Source organism: Passer domesticus, chromosome 4 (genome assembly GCF_036417665.1).
Source record: "Passer domesticus isolate bPasDom1 chromosome 4, bPasDom1.hap1, whole genome shotgun sequence".
NCBI lineage: Eukaryota > Metazoa > Chordata > Aves > Passeriformes > Passeridae > Passer > Passer domesticus.
The window spans coordinates 77,012,300-77,023,499 of record NC_087477.1 but is presented as its reverse complement, the minus strand read 5'-3'; the positions used below and the strand labels follow the sequence as shown (position 1 = coordinate 77,023,499).

At 39.5% G+C, this 11,200-nt stretch overlaps 1 long non-coding RNA gene across 2 annotated transcripts; it reads left to right on the top strand.

Annotated features, from left to right (window-relative positions):
- The first annotated feature begins 4,431 nt into the window (after positions 1 to 4,431).
- Positions 4,432 to 9,876, top strand: LOC135299628 (uncharacterized). Of its 2 annotated transcripts, none has more exons than XR_010361594.1 (3): positions 4,432 to 7,682; positions 8,742 to 8,943; positions 9,752 to 9,876. It is a non-coding gene; the product is annotated as an uncharacterized LOC135299628 (long non-coding RNA). The 2 variants fall into 2 exon arrangements; XR_010361593.1 differs by lacking the exon at positions 4,432 to 7,682 and adding an exon at positions 7,702 to 8,346.
- The last annotated feature ends 1,324 nt before the right edge of the window (positions 9,877 to 11,200 follow it).

Below are 11,200 nucleotides of genomic sequence, written 5' to 3'. Positions count from 1 at the left end.
TGAAAACTTGGTGTTATTTGACCTTTTCATCTGATTAAAATGCTTGGTGCTGGGATTAGCCGAGTTTGGACACCACTGTGGCATTTTGAATTCAGGATGACTATGTAATATCAATTAAAATGACAGTGACAGGGCTTTTCTTGTACAACTCTTTAATACAAGCTGTAAGACACAGAGGGGCTTGGTGGTTTCTTTGTGGCTCGTTTCTTTCCTACTCTCTGTATTTTCAACTAAGGGGACACGGTCCCCTGCCAGTAGATGCAGGCTATTTAAATGCTCCATTGGAGAGGGATTAAAGTTTATGCAAGGTCACTGGGGATGTGATAATTATAATCACAGGTTTTTGGCTCCACAATGACAGCCATTTGTTATTTTCGCTCGAGTAATTCCTGCAGCTTGGAGCTGTTGACAAGCGTGCACTGATTTACTGGCCCCCCCAGGTCCCAAGGCAGTGTCCGCTCTGAAGTCTGACACCTCTGCCTGGCTCCTGCTGCTTTCAGTATCTTTTCTGCTGCGAGCTGCAATACCGACTGAAAATTGGAGAAAAATATTGTGTTAGTTTATAATGGGATCAGAGAGAGAGAGAGTCGTAGGGTTGCTGAGTTTGTTACTGCTCTGCAGCTTCCCCACTCTCCTTCCAGGGTTGAGCATTTGTTTCTGTGTTGTGAGGGGATTAATAAACTACTGATGTGATTTACAGTGTGAGACCATTGGAGTATTTTTGTGGTGAAGAGGCCTTGAGAGCTTGGATGCAAAGATCAAGAGCAAAAAAAAAAAAATCCATTCTTTTGAGCAGCAGATCACCCTTCTGTCTCTTCAGCCTCCTCGTCCCTCTTTCCCTTTCTTTTTGATTTATGTTGTCTTATTTTGTTTGTTTTTGCAATCAGAGGTAAGAGCATTTTAATATATATTAAATGGTGATAAATTGAGAATAGCTGATAGGTTAGGGCCGATACGACATTTGTCTTTATGGGTGGGGAGATTGATAACTCATGAGTGGCATGAAAAAATCAAGCAAAATCACTTAATAGGGAATCCATTTTTTGGAAGAGCATTTTTCTTTTGTGCAGGCGCATGACTGCCATGATAGCTCCTTATATTTTGTTTATTCAGCTTATCTGTGCTTTCCCCAGGCCTCCAATTTCCTTGCTCCTTTCTCTCTCTAAAACATCTCCACAATCCTAATTTACATTTCATGCATTTAATACATGACTTTTCTATCTCCCTTGCTAAACCTTCAGCACCATTTAGTTCCTTCTCTAAAGCTTAAACTCTCATGTACTCTTCACAAATAAATTTCAAAATCTTCCATATCTGGTCCACCATCTGTGCTCTCACTTCTGAGCACAAACAAGGTAGGTCCAGGACACTTGCAGATATCCTCAGAAGAAATGGTGGTAGAGCCACCACTGGGAGCTCAGTTTAATGCCAGATGAGCATACAGATGTTATAATTTTCACAAGATGCCTGAAAGTTTTGTCTGTCAAGCTGTCCATGCCTAAGCCTGGAAGTTTCCCCCAGCCTAGCACTGTAGTCCTCTTTCTTCCTACTCCAATGAGCTGTTTTGGATTTTTGTCTGTTTTTTTCCTTGGCAATATTAATCCTCAGACTTTTTGCTTCTGCCTCTTTCTCAGTACTTGGCTATCTAAGGCTTTTTATAAGATCTCACCCACTTACCTTCAGGGATTCTTGGTACTGGTGGTTGGTACAAAATACTCCTTTCTCATCAGCCACCTCAAATTTCCCGAAGCTACCTTCCTTTCATTTGCTCAGAATGACATTATCCCAGAGAACTAGGCCAAGAGGAAAGTCTGGCTGGCCCTGAGTAACCAGTACTCTATTTCCAAGTCTTAGTTTTGCTCCCACTCAAATGTATTGCCAGCTTTCTACTTGGTTTCCATTCCTCCTCAAATCACCAAATAACTTCCCCATTTCTGATGTGAGGAAATATTTCTTCTTTTCCAGCCAGCTGTACCTCTGGAGGGGTTCTGGCGTCAGTAGTAAGTGCTGTATTCCTCTTGACTCTGTCCTCACTCCAAGCTGGCATCCATTTTTGCTCACTTTTCAAACCTCCCTCTCTTGACATCCACTCGTTTTCTTCTTCTGCCTCCTCTTTCCAGTTTGTCTTGGAGTAACAGGCATCCAGGGAAGTAGTGTAGTCACCATTCCTGGAGCTATTTAAAATACATGTATCTGTTGTGCTTAGGGACATGGTTTAGTGGTGCCCATGGCAGTGGGCTAATGGTTGAACTTGAGGATCTTAAATATCTTTTCCAACCTTAATTATTCTGAGTATGGACTATGTATGCTCAACAGAATTCTTCATATTCTTTATTCTTTTAACCCTCTGCTCTTTGTCTGTTGACTCTTTCTGCTTAATGTTACACTATAGTTTTCAAAATTTTATTTCTATACATATGGATTTTCCTCTTCTGGATATGTTTTCTCAATATGAGTATGTTACCCCAACATTTTGTATCTCAGGCCATGAGTCGGCTCTCAAGATGGAAAACATTTGACCTACACTTGAAATTTAATTTAACATTTTTCTCCCATCTCTGGTTTCACCTCCAGAGCAACATTAACATTTTTACTTATTTAAATCCTGCTTCAGCAGAGATCCTTATTTGTATTATTACTTTCTGAGCTGTTGTAATCTTCTGTGTTTATCTCTGCCTGCAAACCTGGCCCCATTTCACTGTGAGCTAATTGAAAACACTTGAAAAGTCAAGGAAAGTTCAGAAGAAAGGAAGGTTTGCTGTGTCCTTTTCCTTCCAGCAAAATGGAGTGTATTCCTTGGCATCATGTAGAGGTGTCTTTGCCAGAGGCATCAGCAGAACCCACCTGTAAGGCACGTCAGGTCTGAGGCCAGGTGGGAAGTCACTGCTCTTCTCTGAGTTTGTTTCTGCAATAAAACAAAATGTGAACTTTTGGGAATTTAAATCAAGAAACTCTTCTTAAAAAGTAGAAATTTGTCACCTGAAGCAAAGTATTTATCACTTAAGCAAAACTGTCTTCTCCAATGCTACGTTATTGCTCACAGAAGTTAATGTTGAGGAACAAGGATCTCCCATTGTTGTGCAAAATAACTATATTAAGAATATTATAATGGTCAAATGAATCTTTATGTATTCTAAGACTGTTAAAAAAGGTGAATTAATTTGTACCTGTGAACTAGTAGAGTTTTCATCTGAGTAAAAGGAGCCACAGGAAAGAGGTTTAACGGTGCCAGCACTGGTGCTATTTTGTATTGCACAGTTCCTCACCAGGCTGCTCATGGGCTCTAGCCTGGAATGCTCAGGAGCAGCCTTGGCTGCCTTTGCTTGCTCTGATGCAGGGGCAGAGCTGAAATCAAGAGGCACAGGATGCCCATCACCACCATCAAGAAAACTGACATGTCAGAAATGCTCCAGCTCACAAAACCCCTTCCCTTTGGAGGTGAGTGCTCAGTGTGGGAGTGGGACAGCAGCCTGAGCTGTTTTGTAGGTTGGAGGTTGAAAGGCAGCCTGCACATCAACCCTGAAACCAAAGGTAGGAACTGAAGGGTCGGGATGGTCAGGGAATGGGTGTCAGGAAATCACTGGTAGGTGAGAGGGGAGAATGGGAGAAGGAAATGTGGAGAAAGTGCTTTGAAAATGTGTACATCTGCATGTCCAGTTCATGTGGGATTGGGCATTCAGCATGTAGCAGATATGGGATGATATGTCTTGTGTGAGTTATGCAGCTTGCTTTTTTAACCTCTATTTGGTCAGCTAAAAAGTCACCACAAAAAACCCCACAACTTGTTTTTGCAGCATTGTGGACAGTTTTAAAATCTCATTTTGGGGCTTATTTGTATGACTTTTGGTGCAAGGAAAGGAGAAAGTTCTGCTGCGTGTACATGCCAGACATACTGGTCAAGCTATTTCCCAAATAGCCCTAAAATTCTAAACGAATTGGAAAAATGCAATGAGTTCTGTGTTCCATGTGTTCTGCTGCATTTGGAAGAATGACTTTACTGACCACTGAATTATGCAGGAATTCAAGCAACTCTTGCACCAAATGGTAGTAGTGCAACAGTCAGCTTTTCTTGCCTTGTGGATGTTCTTTGGCTGCTTTTAAGGCATTTAATTTTTAGGAGGCAAATGCTCAAAGACAGCAGATTTGTAGCAGCATCAGCATGGGATGACTTGGGATTTGCCAGCAGAGATGGATGAAACAATAGCTTGGAGATGAGCTCCCCTCTAGGACCCTGGAGCATGAATTAGGTAAATAACTTGTGAGGTCCACAGGTATGTAAATGTCATTGTGGCAAATTATCCTTGTGCACAAGAGGTCAGTGAGTGTACAGTAGTAATTCCTAGCCTGTCTCCCAAACATCCAACATACAATTACCTACATGAATCAAACATATGTGGAAAAGATCTCAGTTTAGAGTCTGTATTCTGGTATTTTAATAGTAACATATGCAGGAAAAATGAGGGTCAGGGATAAGTGCTGAGTCCCACTTTAGCTGCACCATGGACCAACAGGGACATGATTCCACTTTTCAGTATATAAAACGCTGTTATCAAGAGCACCATGATCAATTTCTTCTGTTGAACCTCATGCTCAGCAAGAATTGATTAGGAAGTAATAGACTTAAATGAACTGAAGAAAATTTAAGATTTACTTTAGAAAGAACTTTCTAACTGTAAGGACTGGTAACAATGAAACAGCTGAGTTATTGAATCCCCATATCTGCAGTCTTTCACTTTCTTAGAGTGAGAAATGGTGGTGTTCCTGGATTGGAACAGATGAAAGGATTAGATTATTTATTTTTTCTTTGTTTTGTTCCTGCAATCATTATCTAAACTTAAAAATAATATTCAGTACCTTTCTCACCTCCTAACCTTCCATGCATGAAGTTCTCTATTTTTTGTTCCCCACTGCCACCCTTTTTTAAGCTTTACACAGGTTCTTTACCCTTTTCCACTGTTTTTGTAGGTCTGGTTCTGGGAAAATGTTTGGTCCACTTCTACTTCATTCCCCAGTGCAGCTGTGCTGGCAAAGTAAGCCTTCCACCAACTCTTTAGTCCTGAGTGATACAGTGTAGATGAGTGGTGCTATATAAATGTAAATTTCAATTCATTCCCTTCATTTATTCAACAAGCTATCAACACAACCTTGTCATTTCAATTTTTCACACTTTTTTGTGGGGGTCCTCTGTCTCGGTGAAGTCTCATTTCCTCAGCCCAGTGCCAAAGGTGACTAGGCTGCATTAGAATTTACAGTCACTTTCTAAGTGGTCAGATGAAACGAGAAGCAGGAGGAAGCCACTTGCAGCCTTTTCCAATCTTTCCCTTGGATTCATTAACCAGCTGAACAGGTAGTGCTGCCACCTCCACCACTGTACAGGTACAGATATGGGATGATATGTCTTGTGTGAGTCATGCAACTTCCTTTTTTATGTGCTCCGTTAGCTGTATTTTTCAAACTTTGGTAAGTGATGTACTTTAACACTGTTCAATGTAAATACTAAAAAATATTTACATAGGAAATACAAAGAGTTAAAATCCCACATGGTGGGGAAGGAAATGCATTACAGAAAAATTAACTTTCACACCACCACCCCTTTCCCATTACCGCTGGAAAGAAAATATACTTTTGCTTTTGCCATTCTGCCCAGGACTTCTTCTCCCACAGATAGTTTGAATGTAGATTTTGCAGGTGAAAGTGGCCTTGTATGTACTTACACAGACTCTTGCAAAGAGATACCTGTTCTTACATCAGCAGCAGCTTCCCAAATAGTTAATATGAACACATTCAAGAAGAAAAGGATGAAAAAGGTCCTTCCACAGTCCCCCATTGTAATCTGGCCATTTCATGTTTCAACATTGTTGTCTGAGTGCAAAAGAGATCTCTGGCAGTTAAAATGTCATTTTCACTGATATGACTGACCATTACTAAATCACCTTTACAACATTTTTTGGGTCTTTTTGCCCTGTCTGGCCTGTTTGCGCCTTGTCTCTTGACATCCTTCCAAACACTTTAAGCTACCCCACTAAATGTGCTTTCACACCAAATGGAGTTTATTAATTTGTCCTTACAAAGGACAACCAAGAATATAATAATATAAGATAATGCATATGTGGGCTGGTCAATTTGCAGCCCTTTGCCAAAATGGTACAATTTTATCCAAGATGTGTATGTTAATAATACCACAGGAATCCACAGGGAGAGTCCAAATGTGGAGCTGGAAATACTTGATTTTTATCTGCTTTAGCACAGTGTCTGCCTTTCAGAGAAGAATTTCTCTGCCATCTCCTAGAGACACCTTTCCAACATCTTACTTCTGAGCCCTACAGAATTGAAAATTATCTTCTTATTTGTCTTAGCCTCTCATGCAATCTCCCCTTCTGTCTCTGCCTCTTGTATTAAATTTTTTCTTTACACTCTCTTAACTTCCTTCTGCAATTTTTCTAGTCCTCCTCTCTATCTAATGTTTTATAGCTTGCATATGCCTCTTTCTTAACCTTAATTACTTTTTGCACTTCCTACTCCTAGTGTATTTATTGCTTGATAGCACACATGAGCCTTGGCGTATATTCATTTATCTTTGAACGTTTCTCATTTGCCTTTGGTTCATTTGGTAGCAGCTCTGTACCTCAGCTAGCAGGCTGTGGGTTCAAGATTCACCCCAATATTAGGAGTGTTTCTTGGGGATTCATCCTGCAGGGGATTTATAAGGCTTTTGGATACCATACTGGTGATTTCAGGCAGTACCTTCCATAAGCATTTCTTCTGCACAGCTCTGCTGCTTGCTAAGGTACCCAAGCAGGTAAAAGTTCAAGACTCTACTGCGTTTTATGGCAAGAGCAAGAAAACTAGTTGTCTTGGTTAGTACTTGGTAAACAAAATATTTCCAAGACCATTATTCTACATGTGAGTTATTGTTAGCTTCTACGTTTGATGATTTTCATTATTAGAACCCTGTGACATTTAATCAGGACAATTAAACAGTTTGATAATTGTTTCTTATATAGGGGTGTTGCGAATAAATTAATAATTTATTGCACACTGTTTAAAAGACACCAGCCTAGGGACAAGAGCCTCAAATGTTAATCTTTTGGACCAGCTACCCTCCTGGTGTTTATTAAAATAAACCTTGATTCAAATTACAGTGGAGGTATTGGGGTCACCATATTTTTATTTGCTAATACAGCAGATTAATACTCTGCCTTCTTAAAGCAACTTCAAATTCATAACTCTCTCTGTTAAAAATTTCAGACTTACCTGAGTTTAGAGCTAGCTCAGTGGTTTTGCAACAGTGCAGTCAGAACCATGAGCAGTTTTAGACAAGATGGAGGACCTGAAATGGTCTCATTCTCTGTGGTTTTTGTTATTTATAGCTGCCTCTGACCTACCTTTTCCCCTTTTTCCCCCCTCCTATGCCAACAAGTAATATTGCTAAGTTCTATGTTCTAATGATGAGGTTGGTTTATAATAATATCGTGATCTTTTTTCTTAAAAAAAAAAAAAAAGTATTACTGTCCTTTGGGTTCTTTTCTGAAGAATTCATCTTTGTGCAATTCATTGTCACATTTGCACGCTAACCTCTACCTCTGGTTGGAAAGGGTGTTACTGGAGAAAAGCTGCATTACAGAAAATTGCACCATAAAATAGCCATCCATATCCTGGTCAGATCCATGTCTGACAAAATGGTATGTAATGTTCATGGCAGGTGGATGTTAACTAAGATTTGCTACGCAGTTTTGGATATGTCTGCTCTGGATTTTATACTGACTTCAATGGCAGAAGAAACATGGATTTAAAGTCACAAAATTAGTGGATAAAGAAGGTCAATTGCTACTCCTTGCTATACTGCTGCTGTTCACTGTCCTTGTAGAAAGCCAGAGGAAATCTGATGAATATATTTTTAATTATGTTTTGTTATAGTAAATGACACCAAAACTGCCTCTGATGATGTTACCCATCAATTTAGTGGAAGATAACCCAGAGAAACAAAAATAAAAACTGAGTTGGAAATCTACAGCTGATTTATAAATTGTCTGCTAAAGGCAATTTGCTCTCTTTGTCTGCTGCATTTACCCAATTGCTGCTGAAACTAATTGCTCTTTTCTGGGCATTCTTTAAGGAGAAAAAAAGCAATCCAATGCCACACAGCAAAATAAACAAAAATGTGTGGCAATGTGAAGCAGCAAATTGCAATCAGAGCTCCCTGCTAATTATCGGCTGCTTATCGGAGAATCGTGTCCAACACGCAAATGTAATTGCAAATGACAACAGGAACACGGCTATGACAAGCACAAGGTGGAACATTTTCAAGCACATAGAGAGCTCTGGCAGTGTCAAGGTCTTTTTCAGGTCAGATCCCCAGCAGCTGATCTAGTTCTGTGCTGAGGGTGATTCAAAGGTTAAGTCTTATACCAAAGGGCTGTTCTGGTCAGACACATAATTGGAATAACAAAGTCAATATATGTTGCTGGTTGTGGGACACAATCTTCATTTGATCTCTCACACGGCAGATTAATTAAGTGTTATCAATTAATGGCCTGGTAAAAGTGAACACCCTGTTAGTCAGTTTTCCAAGTAGTGTCAAGCATATGCAAGCCCTGGGGGGGAAGGAGAGGGTGGGGGGAATCACCCCTGAATGGCACCACAGCTTTCCAAGAGCTGGAGAACAAAAAATAACAGGAATATAGATTGCAAATATAAAATGAAATAATTATAGATGCTTGCCATTGGTGTTCTTTTTACAGTGACTCTGAGCTTTGAGTGGAACTGTGATTCAATCAGGCTCTCACCAAATCCTTTTGTGAGAAATACATTATCCTACACCAGTACATATCAAACTGAAGGATCAACATGAGGGGCTGGGAGATGTGACACCTTTGAGCACTGAGGGACGGTACCTGGAGGAACAATATGATGGCCTTCCTTCCCTCTGTTGTAACTGCTCAGGTGAGCAAGTGTTTATTGGTGTCAATAATAGATGGTGCCAATGCATAGGTTTGTCATGTCTAGGATGCTCATCAGAGAGAAGCAGCAAATGTGTTTCTAAGCTTGGTGTAAAGAATATAAAGAATATCTCTTTGTGTGGTGTTTCTTTGGGTTTTTTTGGGGTTTTTTTTTAACCTATCTAATAAATTTTGCATTTCTAAGATTTTAGGAGTTGATTTGCAAAAATAGAACTAAATGACTCAAGTGCATGAAAGCATTTAATCTGAACTGCACTTATTGGAGAAGTGTTTTGGGCATAAAGCAATGAATCTTCAGCACACCCAGCAACAACCAGTAGAGCCAAAATTCAAGCAATTTTTTCTGCTCTTCCTTATCAAAATCTGTTTAATTTTGCAAATGCACCCCCAGAACTTGCTCTGGTGTGAAAAGGCATTCAGGCTGCCAGCAAATACAAACTCGAGAGATACATTACTTAGAGAGAGTTTGTCTAAAAGATGTTTGAAAAATGTTATTGATGGCTCTTAATGTAAATTTGCCTGATAGTAGTAATGCCTTTCAGGAATTTGGGTTTTTTTAGTTCATACAACAATGACAACAACAACAACAACAAGGGTTTTTTTCCATGTATTTTAAGTACTGGTGCTGTTAGAGATGTCTGAGTGGCTGCACAAAGAGATGGATTTGACTTAGAATAAAGCTCTTTATCTTGTGAGGTGAAACACAGATACCATTTTATTTCAAGGTAGTTTCACATGCTTCACAGTGATGTTCCAGTTACAGGTATCCTACATTTTGTGCAAATATTTAGGAAGAAGAAAAACCAGATGCCTGTTCAGACCAGAGGGAACCAGATGTGACATGTAACCTGCAGAGGGCTGAGCTGAAGAATGGGGACATTTCTGTTTTGGTTGGTTTTTTTTTTTTTTTTTTTCTTTTTTCTTTTCAGTAATTACATTTGTTGTTGTTGGAGTTTTTTTGACCAATGAGTGAATATAACTGTAGACCAAAAGAGGTTCCAGTTGTCAGATGATAAAAAGGATGTAGTATCTAACTGTTCTTAAGACATTTTTCAGCACCCTGTGTTTTTCCTTCCTCTAAATTTTACCTGTTTCACTCTCATTAAATTATGTTGTTTTCTCTGCATTCTCATGGGTTTGAATTTTGCCTGCCCTGGTTCCTGATTTTGCAGATTTTCCAAGATTTTGGGATTCCCTCAAAAGCCCCATATTGGATGCCTTTCCAGAGTTTCTGGAAATCTGTATTTTGGATCATGGGTGTTTAGCACACCTTGTAGGATCTGACTATCAGGACCTGCTCAGTCGAATGGGTTTCACAGAGCCTTTACTGCACAAAACAAAAGAGAACAAAAAGTTTGAACATTCCATGCACCCAAAGAGCAGAGACCCAATGACCCATGGCAGGCCTGGTACATTTATCCATGCTCCTCCATGGGCAGAGGGAAATCTTTGGGACTACCAAGCTAGTACAGTTAGAACATTCTAAACTATCCAATTTAAGGGTCTGGGCTCTCTGATGGCCTGAAGCACAAGGTTCTCCCACCACACAGTGGCTGCTCTACGTGATTGATGGCCAAGCAATGGTAGGGGAATGGTTTCATCACAACTTTTCTCTGTAAGACAATTCAGCTCTTGCTAAATTGCTCATCTTTACAGACTCTCTGTAACCATTTTGGTCACTGAGTAATGTACATGCTTCAACATAATTTTCATTATATTTCTTGATGGAATAATTTGTAATAAAATCTCTTCTAAAAATGTACTTCAAAGTTGCAGCTCTATTTTTTAAGGCAGAATAATCTTCCTCAGTTTTGTCTCCATGATTAAGCATCTCAGTTTATTTCATGTATTTTTTTCATTCCTTTGCTTTAACATAAGCAAAAAAAACAGTATTACAAACCTTCACTTTTCAAAAATATTTTGACATGTGATTTACTGAAGTTATCTGATAAGTTTCAGAAGAAATATATGTCTTCTTGCCTTCCTATAATACTATGTGTAATAGCTGTGACTGTCTGTGTTTTTCCACATTGATAAGATGAAGAATGTAGAATTTCTGCAGTCTCCATTTGTTATTTGGGACAAAAGGGATAATACCTTTTTCTGTAGCATTTGCCACTTTCCTGTGCTGCTTACAGCTTACTCCTTCTCCCTGTGTTGGCTTGTTTCATTGGCCACATCCACAAGGCAGAATCTGTCAGTACCCAGATAATGTTGTCACCTCTGCAAACACGTTTCCT